This window comes from Macaca mulatta, chromosome 14 (assembly GCF_049350105.2).
Source record: "Macaca mulatta isolate MMU2019108-1 chromosome 14, T2T-MMU8v2.0, whole genome shotgun sequence".
NCBI classification, from domain to species: Eukaryota; Metazoa; Chordata; class Mammalia; order Primates; family Cercopithecidae; genus Macaca; species Macaca mulatta.
This window is the reverse complement of record NC_133419.1, coordinates 113,724,154-113,745,742: the sequence shown is the minus strand read 5'-3', so window position 1 is coordinate 113,745,742 and position 21,589 is coordinate 113,724,154. Positions and strand designations below refer to the sequence as shown.

Below are 21,589 nucleotides of genomic sequence, written 5' to 3'. Positions count from 1 at the left end.
ATGGCTCTGAGACTGGCTACAGTCCCTCTCAATGGTGGTCAGAGGTAAGTCATGCCAGCAGCACTGAGACAAGATGGAGACATGCCTTCCTGAGTCTTCCAGGTAGCACTGCTGACCTTAGACCCAGCTGTGGGCCCTAAAGCAAACCTGCAACTCAGTTTCAGCCTTCTTCAACCATAGACCAGGGCAATAATGATTGCCCAGGGACCCAACCAGTGACCCAGTGGGAAGATGTCCCAGGGACCCAGAGAAAAACACAACTGTCTATGAACCTAGTAATCAAGCCTGCTCTCTACAAACCCTAAAGCAGACCTTCAACCCAGAACTAGCCTTGTAGACCAAAGTCCTGGAGGCAGTCCAGTCCACCCAGAGACCAAAAAGCAGGATCCATGCCCACTAAACCACCTGGTAACAGGCTAGCCACCTACAGGCCCCACTGCAGAAGGAGTAGCAGCCACATGACCCAGCTCCAACCCCATTAAAACTAGAAGAAAAGAAGGCAAAATAAAATAATTATGACAGGGCTGACAGGACAATTGTGGATTAAGCCTCAGTTCTTTTTAAAAGGGTTACCTTGAAGATAAAACTTGACTCCAGCTTTAGAGGAATTAAGGAAACCTTGATGAACAGTAGAAGGAATCACATGTGAAATTCCTTGAACAAAAATTTACTGGCTTTAAGTAATTTTGTCTAATATATAACATATAATTTTAAAAACTCTTTCCCAAAAAAAGACTAGAAGATCTGTTTGCTCCTTCACATGCAGACACCAACACAAGACTACAGGGATAACAAAGAATCAGGCAATTATGACACCACCAAAGGAAACTAATAAAGCTCCAACAATCAACTCCAAAGAAATGGAGATCTAATAACTGCTTGAAAGAGAATTCAAAATAATAATATTAATGAAGCTCAGTGAGATGCAAAACAATACAATTAGACAACTAAATGAGTTTTGGAAGACAATTCATGAACAAAATAATAAATGTAATAAATAAATAGAAACATAAAATAAAAAAGAACCAAGAAGATATCCTGGAGCTGAAGAATACAACACACCTGAAAAATTCAAGAGTGCTTCAACAACAGACTCTATCATGCAGAAGAAAGAATGTGCAAACTCAAATATAGATAGGTCATCTGAAATTAGCCAATTATAGGGAAAAAAAGGAAAAATAATGAAAAACAGCGAAGAAAGGATAAGGGGCCTATGGGAAACCATCAAGCATACAAATATACAAGTTATGGGAATTCCAGAAGGCAAACAGAGCTAGAAGGGACCAGAAGGCTTATTTAAAGAAATCATCTGAAAACTCCACAAATCTTATAAGAGATACACACATTTAGATTAACAAAGCTCAAAGGATTCCAAACAAGATCAATTCAAAGAAGAACAGTCCGAGGCACATTATAATCAAATTGTCAAAAGTCAGCCAGGTGTAGTGGTTCATGTCTGGAATCCCAACACTTTGGGAAGTCAAGGTGGGCAGATCACTTGAGGCCAGGAGTTCAAGACCAGCCTGGCCAACATGAGAAAATCCCGTCTCTGATAAAAATATAGTCAGGTGTGGTGGTGCACACCTGTAATCCCAGCTACTTGGGTGGCTAAGGGATGAGAATCACTTGAACCTAAGGACAGAGGTTGCAGTGAGCTGAGATTATGCCACTGTACTTCAGCCTGGGCAATAGAGTGAGAATCCATCTAAAAAAAAAAAACAAATACTGTTGAAAGTCAAAGACAAAGAGAAAATTTGAAAGCAGCAAAAAATAAGAAACTCATCGCATACAAGAAAACCCCCATAAAGGTATCAGTGGACTTCTCACCATAAACATTAAAACCAGAAGGAAATGGGTTAATATATTCAAAGTGCTGGATTTAAAACAAAACAAAACAAAACAAAAGTGCCAATCAAGAGCACTATCCTCAGCAAAGCTGTATTACAGAAATGAATGACAAAAAGACATTCCCAGACAAATAAAAACTGAGAGTGCTCATCACCACTAGACTTGCCCTACAAAAAAAAAATGCTAAAGAGTGTTAAGTTGAAACAAAAAAAGCAAGTGAACAAAATAAATATACATAAAAGTAAAAACTCAATGGTAATGGTAAATAGTCAAATTCAGAATATTCTAATATTGTAATGGTGGTGTGTAAATCACTGTTATGTATAATATAAAGGTTAAATGGCAAAACTATTAAAAATAACCATAGCTATAATAATTTTTTAAAGGATACACAATATAAAGAGATGTAAATTGTGATACAAAAACGTAAAACAAGGCTGGGAGGTGGGGCATAAAAGTGTAGAGGTTTTGTGTGCAATCAAAGTTAAGTTTGTTTTATCAGCTTAAAACGAACTATCATAATTAAAACATGTTCTATGTATGCCTCACGGTAACTACAAAGCAAAAACCTGTAATAAATATGCAAAAGATAAAGAGAAAAAAATCAAGTCTTATGCTACTAGAAAAAATATCAAATCACAAAGGAAGAAAGCAAGAGAAGTAGAAAAGAACAAAGCCTTTACAAAACAAATAAAATGCCGTGGTGATTCCTTACCTATTAATAATTACCTTGAATGCAAATACATTAGAGTCTCCAAAAGGTCAAAAGATAAAAAGTGGTTGAATTAATTTTAAAAATAAGACTTGACTATATGCTACCTACAAGAGACTCACTTTGGAAGCTTTAAGGACACACATAGAATAAAAGTGAAGGGGTAGAGAAAGATCTCATGCAAATGAAAACCAAAAGAGAGCAGGGGTAGCTATATTAACATCAGACAAAATAGGTTTTAAGTCAAAAACTGTAAAAAGAGACAAAAAAGGTCATTACATAATGATAAAGTCGATTAATTCAGAGAATATAACAACTGTAAATATACATGCACCCACCATCAGAGTACCTATATATATAAAACAAATATTAATAGATCTGAAGCGAAATACAGAGGGCAATACAATAATAATAAGGGAAATACATAAGGCAATCCAATAATAATAAGAGACCTCAATATCCCACTTTCAACAATGGCCAGATTGTCCAGACAAAAAATCATTATGGAAAAAGTGGAGTTGAACTATACATGAGACCAACTGACACACATACATAGAACATTCTATTCAACAGCAGCAGAATACACAATCTTCTCAAGCACACATGGAACAATCTCCAGGACAGATCATATGTTAGGCCACAAACCAAATTTTAACAAATTTATGGAGACTGAAATCATATCAAGTATCTTTTCTAACCATGATGGCATGAAACCAGAGGAATTTTGAAAAATTCACAAAAATATGGAAATTAACCAACATGCTTTTGAACAACCAGTGGGTCAAAGGAGAATCAAAAGAGAAATTAAAAAAATCTGGAGACAAACAAAAATGAAAACACAACTTACCAAAACTTATAAGATGCAGCAAAAGCAGTTCTATAAGGAAAATTTATAACCATAAATACCTACATTGGAAAAGAATAATGGTTTGAAGTAAACAACCTAATGTTATACCTCAAAGAACTAAAAAATTAAGAAAAAGACTAAGCACAAAGTTAATTTAAAAAAGACATAACAAAGATCAGAGCAGAAATAAATAAAATGTAAGGTAGAAAAACATTTAAAAATCAACAAACTAAGTTAGTTTTTTTTTGAAAGATGAAAGTTGACAAAAGTTTTGCTAGGCTAACTTAAAAAAGAGAAAAATGAAATAAATAAAATCAGAAATAAAAGAGGAGACATAACTGATACCATGAAAGTACAAAGGATCATAAGAGACTACTATGAACATTATGCGCCAACAAATTGGATGACCTAGAAGTAAATTCCTAGAAACATATAACCTATGAATAATAAATTATGAAGAAATAGAAAATGTGAACAGACAGGTAACAAGTAAAGATATTAAATCAGTAATTAAAGATCTCCTATCAAAGAAAAGCCCAGGACCTGATGGCTTCAATGATGAATTCTACCAAACATTTAAATAAGCATTAATACCAATCCTTCTCAAACTTTTCCAAAAAATTGAAGAGGAAGGAACACTTCCAAACTCATTTTACTAAGTCAACATTACCCTGATATCAAAGCCAGACAAGGACACTACAAGAAAAGAAAATTACAGGCCAATATCCCTAATGAATATAGATGCAAAAGTCCTCAAAAAAATACTAGCACACCTAATTCAGCAGCACATTAAAAGGATAACTCACCATAATCAAGGGGATATATTCACGGAAAACAAGCATGGCTCAACAGATGCAAATCAATAAATGTGATATACTATATTAAAAGAACGAAGGACAAAAACCATACTATCATCTCAGTAAGTGCAGAAAAAGCATTTGACAAAATTCAACATTCTTTTGTGATTAAAAGCTCTCAACAAATTAGGTATAGAAAGACTGTACTCAACATAATAAAGGTCATATGTGTTAGCCCACAACTAACACCATACTTAACCTTGAAAAGTTGAAAGCTTTTCCTCTAAGATCAGGAACAAGATATGGATGCCTATTCTTATCACTTCTGTTTAAAATAGTACTGAAAGTCCTAGCCAGAGCAATTAGACAAGAAAAAATAAAAATAAAATAAAAGACATCCAAATCTGAAAGGAAGAAGTTAAACTGTTACTATTTGCAGGTAACATAATCCTTTATATTAAAAAAAAACACTAAAGATTCCTCCAAAAGGCTGTTAGAACTAATAAACAAATTCAGTGAAATTGCAGGATACAAAATCAACATACAAAAATCAGTAATATTTCTATACTCTAAAAACAAACTATCTGAAAAAGAAATCTAAAAACAATCTCATTTAGAATAGCATCAAAAAATATAAAATACTTAGGAATAAACTTAACTAAAGAGGTAAAAAATCTGTATACAGAAAACTACATAACATTGATGAAAGAAATTGAAGAAGGCACAAATAAATGGAAAGATGTCCCATGTTTATTGACTGAAAAAATTAATACTGTTAAAATGTCCATACTACCAAAAGGGAGCTACCGATTCAATGCAGCTACAGATTCAATGCAATCTCTATCAAAACTACAATGACATTTTCTACAGAAATAGGAAAAAATTCTTTAATATGGAAAACAAAAGACTCTGAATAGCCAATGTAGTCCTAAGCAATAAGAACAAAGTTGAAGGCATCACCCCATCTGATTTCAAAATCTACTACAAAGTGATAATAATCAAAACAGTATGGTACAGGCAGAAAAAACAAACAAAAAACAACAACAACAAAAAAAACAAGATACATAGACCAATGGAATAGGACAGATAACCCAGAAATAAACCAAAAGATATGTGGCATTATATGCATTATATGGTATTATATGCCCTAATTTTCAACAAGAGCACCAAGAAGTCATAACAGGGAAAAGACAGTCTCTTCAATAAATATCCACATGCAAAAGAATGAAATTGGATACTTATCTTACATCATACACAAAAATCAACTCAAAATGAATTAAAGACCTGAAGCTATAAAACTCTTAGAAGGAAATATAGGGGAAAAGCTCCTTGACACTGGTCTTGGCAATGATTTAAAAAAATATATATATAGGATAGTGCAGGCAACAAAAGCAAAAATAAACAAGTGGGACTATATCAAACTAAAAAGTTTCTGCACAGCAAAGGAAACAATCAAAAATAGAAAAGGAAGTCTATGGGTTGGGAGAAAATATTTGTAAACCATGTGTCAGAAAAGGAGTTAATATTTAAAATATATAAGGAACACACAAACTGAAGAGCAAAAACAATGAATAAACCAATTTAAAAATGGGCAAAGGATCTGAATGTTTTTCCTAAAAACACCTAAAAATAACCAACAGATATGGTATACAAAAAGGTGCTCAACAGTGCTAATTATTAGAAAAATACACATCAAAACCACAATGAGAAATCATCTCACACCTGTTAGGATGGCTTTTGTCAAAAAGGCAAGAGATAACAAGTGTGGGTAACCATGTAGAGAAATGGGAACCCTTGTACACTGTTGGTGGGCATGTAAGACTGCTGCAGCCACAGTAGAAAATAGTATGGGGGTTCCTAGAGAAATTAAAAATAGAATTACTGTATGCCCCAGAAAATATCCGTCTTCTGGATATGTACCCAAAGGAAATGAAATCACCACCTCATGAAGATATCTGCACTCCTATGTTCACTGAAGCATTATTCACAATAGACAAGTTATAGAAAAAACTTAAATATCCATTGACAGATGAATTTTAAAACTGTGCCACAATAAATATATATATATATAAATTAGTATATATATAAATTAGTATATACATATAAATTCGTGTGTGTATATATGTGTGTGTGTGTGTGTGAATATTATTCAGCCTTTAAAAAGAGGGACATCCTGCCATTAAGGTAATATAGATAAACCAAGAGAACATTATACTAAGTGAAATAAGCCAGACACACGAGGACAGTACTGCATAATCTCATTTATATGTGGATTCTAAAAGAAACAAAACTAAATTCATAGAAACGGAGTAGAATGGTGGTTACCAGGGCAGGGATTAGGAGAGGAGCTAATGGGAAGACATAAGTCAAAGCATACAAAGTTGCAATTATGGAGGATGAATAAGTCTAGAGACCTAAAGCACCACATGATGACCAGGTAATAATATTGTATTGTATGATGGAAATTCGCTAAGACAGTAGACTTTCAGAACTCTATTCACAATAAATACATACATACATACAGGTGACTATGTGAGATGATGAATATGTTAATTTGCTTGACTATAGTAATCACTTTGTTATGTACATGTATATCAAAACATCATAGTTAACACCTTAAATATTAAATAAGTAAATAATTAAGGAAATCCTGCAAAATGCAGAGCCAACACATTCCAAGTTGATGAGGCGCATGGTCATTTGACCAATTACTTGCACCGAGCTTGTATTTCTCCATTTGGCTATCATGATAAACGAATATAAACTCCATTTTCAGTCTGGAAATCTTGCCAAAGACAGAATTGAGTTTTGATATAACCTGTCCTTAGTGAACCCACATTAGATGCTGGCTTTCTTCTCTGGGCTCCCATATCATCTGCTTAATTGTTGATTCTTAAAACTTTTCCAGGATGGGCATTAAGTTCCCCCATCTTCCTGGGGGAAGAATTCACCCTCTTTCCACTTGAAAAAAAAATCAGAATTTTTGTTCATTTTCATGATTTCTCAAAATCATTTTCTGTAGCTGTTCATGGATTTATTTACAATTCTCCTGGTATCCTGGAATATAATTTCATTAAGGCCTAAAGATTTGAAATCAATGAGAGCTACACAATCTTTCATGTATCAGCTATGTTATTACCCAAAGCACTAAAAGATAAAAACCCCAACAAGAAATTGGTATAGACTGCAAACAAACTTCTTCATTAAAACAGAGACAGAGTGAATTAAAAAGAGAATAAGAATTCAAAGCAGTACCACGATATAAAAAAAGGCAGCTCTGTGGTTTTAATTCTTTTTGAAAATATACAAAACAGTAACTTGCTTAAATGACTTGGTACCGCTTTTTAGTAACTATTACATATAAAAACTGCCCATCTTCAGAATGTAAGTGCTTGGCTAGGTTCCGTTCCTGGTCCTCTCTGCTTCTCTCTCTAAATGGACTTATCCTTCGAGAGCCATCTACTACTTAAATAACTACAGATTTATGTCTCTAACATGATCTCTCCTAAAAACTGTAGACTTCTATTTCCAGCGGTATACCTGGCTTTTCTTCCTAGACAGTCCACTTTAATCTCAGGGTCACCTTGCCCAAGCCAAACTATTTCATTTTTTTTTTAATTAAAAGTCCCTGTTTTCCCATTCCCCAATTCCATTACTAGTGACATTTACGCTTACCATGCGCCTCACCTGAAATCTAAATAATCTCCATTCTTTCCTCTTTTGCATATCCAAATCAGTCACTAAGTTCATCAATCTTCCCTCTGTAGTATTTCTTGCATAATGCCTTCCTTTACATCTCACAATCGGAACTCCAATTCCACCTCCCATCACCTCACACAGCCTCTACAGTATTCCTCCTACCCCTTCACTACTGGTTTTCCAGACTATAATCCCTCCCAGCTTCCAAAAGAAGAGCAACAAATCCAACTTCCCAAAACATGCTCCCATCAAGTCATTCCCAGAATCTACTGCTTCCAATGACCTCCCAACTTCCCCATCTTTTGAGCAAGGCCATCCCCAGTTCTCGTTTACTCACTGCCACCAAACCTTTGCATACATTCCCAGCTAGCACCCTTTTTACAAATGAATTCAGATATATCTATTCCTCTCTTAGATCTTACCTCTCAGTCAAAGGCATAAATACATGTAGAATGCAGGAATGAATAAAGGCTACCTACAAGGGGCTCAGAGTGAAACTGAGCCAACTCTGACAACTTGTACCTATGTGCAAGACCCTTTGCTAGGCACTGTAGAGAATACAAAGATTTGCATTTTGGTTAATCTGGACAAAACCACCACATATAACATCTTATAGGGAAATGCATCCCAATTGCCAGAGTAAGTTACAAACTTCTTGAGGGGGGAAAAAAATCACATTATGGGCTTGGTGTCACCTGTATCACAAAATAAGACGTCTGTCTGAACAGGCTTATCAAAACTTGATTGTTTACTTGAATAAATATTGAACTCATTCTAAAAAAAAAGAGAGCCATCTAGTGAAAGTCAACAACTAATTTTATTTGAATGCAAAAAACCTTTGAACTTAAACCTCCATCTGTATGTCTAAGATGTCTTTTTTTTAAAGACAGATTCTTATCTGAGATGTTCGCAAATTTTGTTTTAGAAAGTTAAATAAGATGAATTTTCAAAGATTCTTCAAATTCCTTAATTTCCTATGGGTTAGCTCCCTCTGCATGGCTCCTCTAAGTGATTGTGGGAATAGTTGCACCAAATACACCAAAGCATCCTAGTGGAAAATTGGCAAGCGATCTACAGCAGTTCCAGTTAGCTCAGGACCACTAGTAAAGATTTGTGCTTTTAGTTAAAGGGCAGTCCCATAAGATATTCTTTACCAGTATTCTAGAAAAGCAATGTGGTGTTAGCCCAACACAATACATGCCATCTAAGAATTATGTAACCATTTTCATATTAATCACTGCAGAATTATCTAATTAATATTTTATTTAAGACCACTGAGGAGGACATTTCACATGACAAGAAATACATCTTAAATCCATCTTAGCCTTGCTTTCAAATGCGACCGTATGTATTGTGTACAGCTTTATGATGATTGGGACAAAACCCAAACACTTTTCTTCTGCAGTTCGTGAAGGAAAGATTATAAAATACTGGGAAACATCATTTCATTTTTTTTTCTATGCACAGAGAATGAATGATAAGCCTTAAGCTATCAAAATGGTGGAGATGAAGGGAAGAGATTGACAATCAATGCATACAACATAAGATACTACTGTAGTAATATGGTAAAGCTATTAGGTATGTGAAAGGGGTGATTCTCCTCTACATTCTCTTATCCTGAGTAACAGCTCCCCAGAATAAAAGGGAAAATTTTCCCCAGTCAAAACACATAAATGGAAGACATAAATATTTCCCCTCTCCTACAAGAAAGACAGAAACAGATGCTTCCAGGTGCTAGGCATTTTCCGTTTTGCCAGGGGTAATCTTAGCATGCTCACATTCAGTAGTTCTTTGAGGAATATCCAAATAAAATTATTTTAGCTATTCTCATGAAGATGTTATACCCACCATCTAAAAGTTAGTAAGAATTAAGGATAAACATTAACAAGTGCAAAGATTAAAATAAACCTTCACAGGGATAAAAGACTACATACTAGGTACAATGTACACTGCTCCAGTGACAGGTGCACCAAAATCTTAGAAATCACCACTAAAGAACTTACCCATGTAACAAAAAAATCACCCGTACCCTCAAAACTATTGAAAAATTAATACATAAACCTTCATGGTTACAAACAAACAAACAGCTAACACAATTAAGGATCTCACGTTACTAAAATGCCGAATCAAGGCTCAGCCATGTGCAGTATGTATCAGTATTGCATTCCTTTTTATTTCTCAATAATATTGTATTGTATAAATATACCACATTTTTTGGTTCATTCATCAATTGACGGACATTTAGGTATTTTCCACTTTTTGACTATTATTAATAATGTTCCATGAACATTAGCGTACATGTTTTTATACGGACATATGTTTTTGCTTCTCTTGGAAGAACAGAACTGCTGGTTCACATGGTAACTCTGTTTAAGAACTGCCAGACTTGTTTTCCAAAGAGGCTGCACCATTTCCATTCCCACCCGTAGTGTCTGAGGGTTCCAATTTTTCCACAACATTATTAACACTTGTGGTTATCTGTCTTTTTGATTCTAGCCATCCTAGCGGGTGTGAAGTGGTATCTTACTGTGGCTTTGATTTACATTTCCCCTGATGGCTAATGATGTTGAGCATCTTTTGGCCATTTGTCCTTATGGGCCATTTGTATATGTTCGCTCTGAATTGTTCATAGATGCCCTTTATCAGGTCAGGGAAGTACTTTCTATTCCTTGTTTAATGAGTGTTTTCATCCTGAAGGGGTGTCGCATTTTGTCAAGTATGTTTTCTGAATTTAGAGGTGATCATGTGACGTTTGATACCAGCTGTTTTTGTTTTGCATACTTATGAAGTCTACACAATTCTAAAAATGTGTAATGCATTTCAGATTTTTATAAAAAGGTTCAAATGTAAATGAAGTATAAACCCTAAAAATTATATCTGTTAAACGAAAATTATGGGAGGCCATTGTTTTAGACTGAGCTTCTGCACCCGATCCCAAGAGACCAGACCAAACCAAAATGGAGTCAGTCTGGCTACATGCCATATAATCAAACTGAAACTTTAAAGAAGCAGATAGATCCCAAAACAGACTGGGTTTTCCTGAAAACAGGAGATTCCAGTCAACCTGAGTCAGTGCAATAAAGAAGTCTCCTCTGCTTTAACTAGAAAAAAAGTCACTGGAAGTAACCTGATGTTAACCAGTCTTTTTTTTTTTTTCTATAGTTGTTTCCATGTTCCCACTTTCCAAACCTACTGTTCTGCCACTGCTCAGTGGGAGCTCTCGTTCTATTTTGTTGAATGGAGGCTGCCCCAATTTATGAATCACAAATAAAAGACAATAAGATTTATAACTAAATTTGTTGTAATTTTGTCTTTTGACACGTCTATAATAAACATTTGGAGAAGTACATTAGTAATACTTTGCAAAAAATTTATTATGAAACCTATATAAGGACTTTTGAATGACAAAAATTATAGTTTTGTTGTTGTTGTTATTGTTGTTGTTCTACCAGTCTAATTTTTTATGGTCCTACTTTTTCAGACTACTTCTTGATTACTTCTGTTCTTCAGAACAGCAACCCAAGCACACACTCAAAGTCTATGGACCACTGTACATAAGCCCAAATTAAACACAATTTCCATATACTTGAGTATTACAGAAAGCAATTCAAATAAAATCAAAATGGTGTCATCAGAGGATCTGTGTTCAAGAGTCAAAATCCAACCAAATCCATACAATAGTAAAGAGGATAAAAACAAGTAGTTTCACAGATAGTTAAATATATCTAAGCCAAATGGGTTTTAGGAAACCTGTATGAAACCTTTTAACTCAGTTAACTACTTTCTAGTATTTAACAAAATCATTTAAAAACAATAAGCTTTGTCTCCATGATTATACACAATCATTTTGTCAAAATATGTGAACACAGACAATGGCATATTTTCCCCCTTGTGAAATTCAAATCTACTTGGAAATGGCATATTCTGTGCAGAATTTTTCAAAAGATGCTTAAAATATGTAAAGTATATTAAACCAGTCCAAAGTAACAGACCTCCAAAATAATTAATGTACATTTTGAGGTTTTGGAAACTGTTCTGGCTAATGTGGCTGTTGCCAGCTAGAACTAGGAGATCAGGAAAAGCTTTCATGGAAGAGTATTTTACCATAGAAGAGAAACATTATAAGTAGCTCATCTTACACAGTCTTATTAAAAGAAGGCCTCACTGATATTAAGAACATTTCTTCTGTTTATTCTCAATGTTTACATTCAACCACTGAATCTTAAAATACAATGAAGAAAAAACCATGCCATTATTACTAAGATAATGTCAAAAATATCATTTAAAATCAATTTGGGGGACAAATATCTTCCAGGCATTAACCGAATCACGTATCTCCTAAAAACAGTAACACTTAAATACAATTTGCTTAATTTTGTGCTGTGTGTCCCCATCTCACCCCACTCCCAAAACCTAAGCTACTTATATTTAGATTTTTTGATTCATGTTTAATTCTCCCGAGATTTCCAATATGGCATATATTCTCAGAATTTCAATCTACCTCTTTTTGGATACATAACAAGGAGAAAATGCTTACAAAATTTTAGAGATGTACAAGAACATAGACTATTGCATCGTAGAAAGATGAGTCACTTTCCTCTTCACCCCAACGTTCAGGATCCTTACACACTGGGACTGCACCACATGCAATGCAGTGGCCAAAAGGGACTCTTCTTCCACAAAACACTGCACTAATTCTCCAGTATTCAGCTTTTCCACTTGAATGGAATAAAAACCCTTTTCAGAACAACAATTACAATCCCCTCATTTTTTTTCTCAGGCGCACTATTGGACTTCTTAGTGCATGTACAATGCAAATAAGGCAAGCTTCCTTTCACAGAGTGATTAATATGCAAAGACAGCCTGCTTTTTTAGTAGGATGTGAAGAACCACCAACAAGCCTTTCTAAGCCCAGAGGTTTCTACAATTATTTCCACTGTTTATTTTTAAACAGAAGATTACACAATAACACCAAGCGCTGTAGCTCTAATTTGCCAATATTTTGTAAACAATGACAATTTAGATTTTTAAACCTTTTGTATCATATTTAAATCTATGGTCAACTATTGATTCCAATGTATTAACTTTTTTTTCCAAATCTCGGAAACTCATTTATATGGGACAAGACTCAAGCTATACTTTCTTATTAAGAAATTGCACTTCATTTTAAAACAGTGAATGATGATGTCTGGCATGAACTTTTGGAAAATGTGGTGATTTTTAAAATTTTTTATAAATTCCAAATGAAGACTAAGAAATGACATTTCTTTCATGGTAAAAAACAAAATCTGCTAGACAAATTCTAAAAGAGCTGTAATACTAGAAATTGCATTTTAATAGTAATCCATCTCACTTACATGTGCGCTTATAAAGATTGCGAGTTTTCCAAATTGTTATTAAATTCATTGTAAGACTGTTTTAATAGAAAATTTAACAAAATTTGTTCAATAAAACAATGCCACAAAGAAAATAATATCTTTGTAGAACAGATTAAACATATATGCACATTTAAGGAGCATTTCTAATACATTATTTCCTAGGTGATGTTTTTTTTTTTTTACCAAAGTTTCCAAGAAAAAAACAAACTTATCTGATACGGTTGTTAGGCCTTCCTTAATAAGGATTTCTCTTGTCTCATTTTTGGTTTTGGACTGTCTCCACGCACAAAGTATCATGACACAATTGTAGTCACAGAACTACCTGACATTGGCACCTAATGTTTTCAGCAAAAAATCATCAAAAACCCAAACATTTTGCTCTGAATATAATTTTTTAAAACCAATGCATTAAACATCAAAATGCAACTTTGATTTTTCTGTTCTTTCTTTAAAAAAACTTCTATAGATACAGTTTTAAGATAAAATATTAGATATGGATAAGACTTACCACATCAAATTGCATTTTAGCCAAAATATTTCAAAAATATATGTAGATCGATACCTATCATGGTCTACATCAAACCAATCTTCTCACCAATAGTCCCAAATCCCAAGACACGTGACTCTAAACAATCAATAATATCTACATACTTTCAGGTTGTATAGAATAGATATTAGCATCATTTCAAGAACATCAGCAAGTCATTCAAGACATTTTTGTTTCCCTGTGAAGTTCCAGTGTCCAGCTAGTACAAGGCACTTAAGCACCTGGATTCTCCAGACAGCCGCAGACACACAACCAATCCCACCAAATTCGTCTGTAGGTTTAAATTGTTCTCCTCCTTTGTACTTCTAAATTCTAAAAGTTCTCCTCCTTTGTACATTTAATAATTTTCAATTACTAAAAATTTATAATTAAAAAAGTATTGATTTATTTGTTCTAGTCTTTAAATAAATAAAAAGATGAAAGTGAAGATTAAACTCACAGCAGAAGATTAAACTCACATCATTTTAAATCTCTTATGTTGAGCAAGTTAAGAGTATATAATTATATATATATAATTTTATACTCACTTATCACAAACAAAAAGTCTAGTATTTAGAAATACATACATAAATTGTTAAAATAACTGTACATATTTATAATTTATGTTTTCTTAAAATATGTCCAATTATAAGTTTATTATTGTGACTAAATAACTTTAAGTGGGGTTTGTTTGTGAAAGTTATTCTGTTAATATTGCACAGGGCAGCAAAAATATAACTCAGTAATATATTGATTTACCTCCCAGTGACTTCAAAAGCATCTACTGTGACTATCTCTAGAACACCAAACAGTGAATGATTTTTCTGGTTTCCTATTTAGATACAAAACTACCCTTAAATACCTAAATCAATTATTGTGTGAAATGCTTATATTCTCAAAAATAACGCCTATGTCTAACTTGGCTAGAAAGGAATACAAATAATAAAAATATTCTTTTTATGAGAAGGAAGGCAGGCGAATGAACTGCCTTCATGACCAGTTATCTTAATTGAGTCTGACTGGTAATTTAAATTCTGATTCCAAAGCCAATTTAGTTCAAAATGACCTCAAATGGTAATCTAGGGCAGTTAACTGACTCACTTTCAATCCCTTATCTTCAAAGAAAATCACATAATGTTCCTTTTTTACTTCATTATGACAGATGGTTTTCTTTGATGAAATTTTTAAATTTTAAACATGTGATAAGTAACTTTCAGTTACATACACAAAAGGAAAAAAACTCTGAGAAAAGAGTAAATAACTCTTATTTATCATTTTCTGACATTTCAAGATTGTCTTTTGTGTCATTCCACAGGAATAAATATTACAAGTGTAAACAAAAACTTTCTGAACGTAGTCTAGAATTTTTCACAAAGCTACCGAATGGTATTCATCTTTTACCTCCAATTCCTAGACCAACTACATAGAACACGGGAATTATTTCATAAATACTGGATTAAGTCAATGTTTCCAGTGAACATTTAACTACCCAACAAGTCTGAGACATGGCCATTTGCCAATGTGTTCGTGAAATTGTTCCTGTTCTGATTTGCAAAATCACTGCCAAGTCCACGTCTTTCTATCTAAGAAACGTGGAATCTCAGGCCACCTTGGAATCTCTTGAGAATGCTTCAGTTCAGAAAAGTTTCCTTAAAACTGTTTAAATTGTCAATCTCTTGAAGTTGTCTGAACATTCCTCTTTTTGGGTTTTTGCCTTTGATGCACCCCTAGAGCATGTTCCTTTTCCTTTAAGAACTGCAAGCTTCTTTCAGTCTCAACGATTCTATCCTAAAACATGCAAGATAAAAGATTTCAAAAAAGATTTTAAAAGTCTGCTTTGGACTTTAGCAATTAGAAACCCTGAAGGAGACAGGTCATCAGTGGGTTCTGAGTCTGCTCCAAAATTAAAGCCAATAGAGCCTCTCATACCACTCACTTCAAACACACACACACACACACACACACAAACTGTAAGCTACAGGAAGGTGGCACCATATATCTCTTCTCCTATACTCCCCTCACCCCAGCAGAAGGCTCAATTTTTATTAATAGAGAGACTGAACCAGATGCACTTTGTCCTTGGGTACACCAGACTTTGTTGAGGACAGAAACACCCTACTGAAAATAGGAGAATTAAATGAAATCTACACTACAGAAGGAAAAATACCCCCAATCCATTTCTTCCTATTCAGCTTAGAGAAAAACAGTATTTGGACTTATATCCTGCCTGCTGCAAAATTTTGGATTCTCTTAAGTCAATCAGTCCAAAAGAAAATGTAAGTACTCATGAATATACATGGATGTCCCCCACCCAATGAACCAAGTTCCTGCGCAGTCGTTCAGCATGACACCCCACACTGAGCCCCACAGTGCTTCAGGTCTCATTCTTTACTAATAGGCAGCCAGGGATCATTAGAATTTGAGGAGTTAAATGAAACAACATGAAACACAAAAGGAGATACTAGAGCAAACATAATAAAGAGGAATTCAGACAAAGAGACAAGAAGCAAGAGAAATGTTACGAACTTCTCAGCGATATGAAAGATACTGCATCAAGAAAGAAAAAGATGCTATGCTAGCTCTTCAGAGGCTTCTTTCCCTCACTTCTTCATTCTTCATGTTTCAAAGAATCAAGGTTGCCAGGTAAGTGACTTCCAGATTAATGAAGTGTCACCAATATGATCTTTAGCAGCAACCATTATTTAAATATACTAAATTTTATGGCTCCACCATTACAGTGAACTGACAGGTTTGATATTAACCTTATGCAAATGGAAAGGAGAATCTAGATAAACCACTTTTAATTGTTTAAATATTACTTTTGTCAAAATCAAGATCTACTAGGCTTTGCTTTCACAGGAGGTAAAACAGCTCCAAAATTAAGCATGGCATTTCCAACTCAGTTGCAACTCACAGTGATCCTGAACTCTCAGAAAATGAAAAATAAATGGAAAATGTGATTCTCATTAGAATCAATACAAATACTTAAATCCAACACAAATTGCATATCCCTTCACTGTGAACTTTAGCAAAAAGAAAGGACATGGGAAAAAAATTACTGAGCTCACTATGTGCCAGACAGTTGTATAAACTACCTCATTTTGTCCTCACAATAACCCTATTAGTTGGGTATTATCCCTGATTCACAGAGAAATAAACTGATCATTGGAGATTAAATAACTGGCTCAAGGTCACGAAAAGCAGGAGAGTCACGGTTCGAAATTGTAGATTTGATACCAAAGGTCCTCGGGGCACCCGGTGCAGTATGCATTGCCTCCGACACCAAAAGGAGATACTAAATTCAGAAAGAAAGATAATTTATAATTATGTACCCAAATCAAAGAGCTTTCATTGGATTTCCATCTTCTTATGCCCATGATAACAGGCCTTTAAGGCTGCTTAAAGTACACCTTTATGGTGTACTGTAAGTCCAATTCTCATATAGCAATTGCAGCTTAACTGGTGACTGGCAGCCTCTCATGTGAACAGAATGGACACTCAAACTGAAAATGAATAAAAGAACATTAGAAAAGTAATCAATCACTGATATGCTGATCTGATAAAAACAACACATCCAATTTGTGACATGCAGAACAAGCTTCAAAAAGATTTTGCTATAGAAACATTTTTTAAAGGTCTAGAAATAAATGTTTGAATACCACGGGCAATGAGGTAAGAAGACAAAACTGAATCTAAAAATAATCAACTCATATGATAAATGAAGTCACTGGGGAAAACCCCTAACTTTATTCATTTCCTCTGGCATAAAATTATCCTGCTGTCCTTTGCAAAGGTTGCTCATCACCTCTCCCCTCCCTCTGGCTCTTTTCCGTGGTGATGCATAGTTCAATGTGCCCAGGAACCTTCATGATGAAGCCGTCACCCAAACTAGCAGCCCTCCTTTTCTTCTTTCTTTGCCAAGCATCCTGGACATCAGCTCTTCCTCAGTATTTGACTCTAAGTAAAGAATTTGAATTTCACCAGTCAACTGAAATCCCTCTGACATCACCACTCTCCTCTGACACAAATCCCAAGTTTCTACTTAATTCTCACCTTCTTTATACTTTTAACCACCCTTAGTACTGCTGCCCTTGTTTTTACTGCACTATTTGTTTTGCAAAGCAATATGTGCTCATTATCAAAAACTCAGACAACATAAATAGTGATTTACCTTCTTCCAGTCTTGATTATAGAGTGAGTGAAAGAGGTGCTTTTTGACAAGATTGGGATTATACCTATATATACTATTTGTTTCCAACTTTTTTTCACTTCACTTTATTGTACTTTTCTAACCTAGGCTTTCGTACCACTAAGCTCTGGTTCTCTTCATTTGTTCACTATCACCTTCTGAATTATAGGCAAGATATCATTCTGTGTGCTATAGAAATAGTGCCACATAAATACCTGTGGGTGTGATAAAAACCCTGCAAAGTACTGACCATAACTCATGGTGTTTTTCTCTCCACTGAACATATAAAAATATAGGTTAGATTACTACCATCTTTGAGTCTTCTTGGTCTCTTTAACTGGGCTTTGCTCCAGTCACCTCCCAAACATGGAACACACATACTTACCTCATCCACCCTTCCTCTCAGCGGGGCTAAATTCTTCCTTCAAATTCTCCTTCAACTCTCACCTAACGTGTGAATTCTCCGTGTTTATTTCATTCCCTCAAGTTTATAACTTTAAAGAGCTTTCTCTCTCTCTGTCATCTACCATTTGGGATCTATCATCCACCCTTGCTTGTTGCTTTGTCATTTCTAACATCTCAGTTATGCCCCTTTTATCCTTATCCAAGGTCATTACAAGTGTGTCTTTCCAAAATTATCTGCTTTAGAAAATATATCACAGTTGGGTTTCTTCAATCTAACAAGCACCTATGGCAGTACATAAAATTTGATTTTTATGTAATTTTTTAGTTACATGTCTACTAATAAAATGTACAGCTGTAACTACCCCCTGGTTCCCAGGCAATATTTATGCTGACTCTGAAACGTTAAGTGCCTCATATTTTGGCTGTAGATGCTACCTGGTGTTCCCAGTTATCTTTTCATTCCCAGACAGTGAGCTCTGTAAGGTTAAGGTACCACATTTAGGGCACTGTGGTGTGCACCTTCAGTCCCAGCTACTCAGGAGGCTGAGGCAGGAGCTCAGGAGTTTGAGGCCATTCTGGGCAACAGTGAAATACCATTTCAAAAAAAGATATAACATTTAGAGTTTGATTTGTTTTGTTTTTTCACACCCTGTTGTTAACTGATTGCTTGGATGCTTAATACTTAATTTTGCTGTCATTTCTTCCTTCCCTCCCTCACAACCCATTCAGTTTCTATTCTATACCTTCTGATGTACTCTCACTCCATTACAGACTGCTTTACCCTCTCTTTGATCCTACATTCTTCCTTCGACGACAGTAGCTTCCAAACTCTTTTGACCTGAGCCAAAAGAATGTATTTTCCATCACAACCAAGTTACATATTACACACACACACACACACACACACACAGAGAGAGAGAGAGAGAGAGAAAGAGAGAGAGAAAATCTGAAGTACTCAAAGCAGTACTTACCCTTACATAAAACACACTCTCTTTTTCCACTTCTCCTTCACTCGTTCTCTCTCTCCTTCCTCCCCTTTTTCCTTCCTCCCTTCCTTCTTTCTTGTTTAATGTATATGGAAGCCCATTAAATAGATTTCATCATCCATAGTTTGAAAAATACTGACCTACAGGTTAAGGTATTAGGAAGTCCAAACTTTTTCTAAAACCTAACCTGTCTCTGAATTTCTCTATCATATTTAGAGTACCATGATTATTTAATTTCCTTGAGTTTGTAACTTCAAAGATCTTTCTCCCTCTCAGTCATCTACCATTTGGGATCTATCATCTACCCTTGGTTGCTTTGTCATTTCTAACATCTCAGCTATGCCCCTTTTATCCTTATTCAAAATCATTACAAGTGTATCTTTCCAAAATTACCTGCTTTAGAAAACATATCGTAGTTGGGTTTCTTTAATCAAACAAGCACCTCTAGCAGTACATAAAATTTGATTTTTATTTAATTTTTCAGCAACATGTCTACTAATAAAATGTATAAAATGTACAGCTGTGAAATATTTCATTTGCAATACATTTCCCATATATTATCTTATTTTGTTATTATATTTAAATGAGGAAGTAACAGTTCAAAGAGGTTACATAACTGATATAAATTCACTTGGCTAGTTAGTAGCAGAGCAACTTCTTGAACCCACATCTTTTGAATCTAAGCCCAATGGTATCCTTTCCCCACATACAAGTGCTCCTACTAATTAAGCAAGATACCTTCATTGGACTTCACTGACCTCCCTTCTCCTAGTATCATCTAGTTGATGTTTCACGCAGCAATAAAAACCCTTTCGTTAGCCCTTCATTTTGTCCAACCACCATAGTGGATGCTATATAAAACCAGAATTCCCTTTAAGTGCTGCAGTGAACTCTATCGATTTGTTCCACTTAAGTCTCTGCTAATTCCCAGCTAGTCCCAAACACACAGCCTGGCGCAGCACACGTTCAGTTGCTATTGTTGACTATACTCTTAAACATGTACATACTTTTACTTCCTCTATCATCTCCAGCAGGACCCCTCTCCTTTCTCTGACATTTAAGATTTAAATATGACTTGCCCCAAGATCCAACCTTTAACTGCTCTTCAGTAGAAATTCTTTGGCCAGATCCATCTTACCCTATAGGAAAACAGGCCCTCTCTCCCTATTTATCTTCATATCCGTGGAGGTCCAGGTCAAGTTCTAGCTTTTCTGTACCTTTTCCTCCCAGACATTAAAACCTAGACGTGATTTTTGCCTTTCAATTTTCCCAGTTATTACCTGCCTGCTTCATTTGGGCACTTATTGATATAATATCTTTCATGATTTCTTCACAACTTGAACTAAGTAAAAGTACTTCCTCTCCAACCACCTGAAAGGGTCAGTATAGTAACCTTAAATTTATTTTGTTTTTCCTCTCAGCCTCTAGCACAGAACTTTGCACATCATATTCAGAGTACTGTACACCTTTTTAAACAAACATTTCTTTTTTTTTTTTTTTTTTTTTTTGAGACAGAGTCTCGCTCTGCTGCCCAGGCTGGAGTGCAGTGGCCGGATCTCGGCTCACTGCAAGCTCCGCCTCCCGGGTTCACGCCATTCTCCTGCCTCAGCCTCCCGAGTAGCTGGGACTACAAGCGCCCGCCACCTCGCCCGGCTAGTTTTTTGTATTTTTTTTAGTAGAGACGGGGTTTCACCGTGTTAGCCAGGATGGTCTCGATCTCCTGACCTCGTGATCCGCTCGCCTCGGCCTCCCAAAGTGCTGGGATTACAGGCTTGAGCCACCGCGCCCGGCCTAAACAAACATTTCAAATAAAATCTCTGACCATGGGGAACTTTTTTAAGGCACATAATGAGTACATACTTCATATCTGCTTTATGTATGTGGTTTTATTTCAGCTCACCAAGACCCACAATGGAAGTGTCATTAACCCCATTTTACAGATGGGGAAACAGGCTCAAATGACAGCAACTTGCAGAATGGCAGGACGGTTCCTTCAGACCACAGATCTGAATAGTGCTCTTCCTCCCCATCACTCCTCCCACACTTTGGTCAGACTCAGTCCAGAAGCCACAGGAACTCCTGTTTGCTTCGCACGTATTCAGATGCTATATATATTCAAATTATCCTTGCCTTAGAAAAGGATACAATTCAGACAACCAATGCAAGTTACAGTCCCAGCTCCACCTGCGTAAGTCACTTAAC

At 35.3% G+C, this 21,589-nt stretch overlaps 1 protein-coding gene and 1 pseudogene across 13 annotated transcripts in view; both read right to left on the bottom strand.

Annotated features, from left to right (window-relative positions):
• Window positions 1-21,589, bottom strand: part of NCAM1 (neural cell adhesion molecule 1) — a 311,181-nt gene that overhangs the window by 281,689 nt on the left and 7,903 nt on the right. The window lies entirely within an intron of this gene.
• On the bottom strand, window positions 13,160-13,225 carry LOC114672503 (U7 small nuclear RNA; annotated as a pseudogene).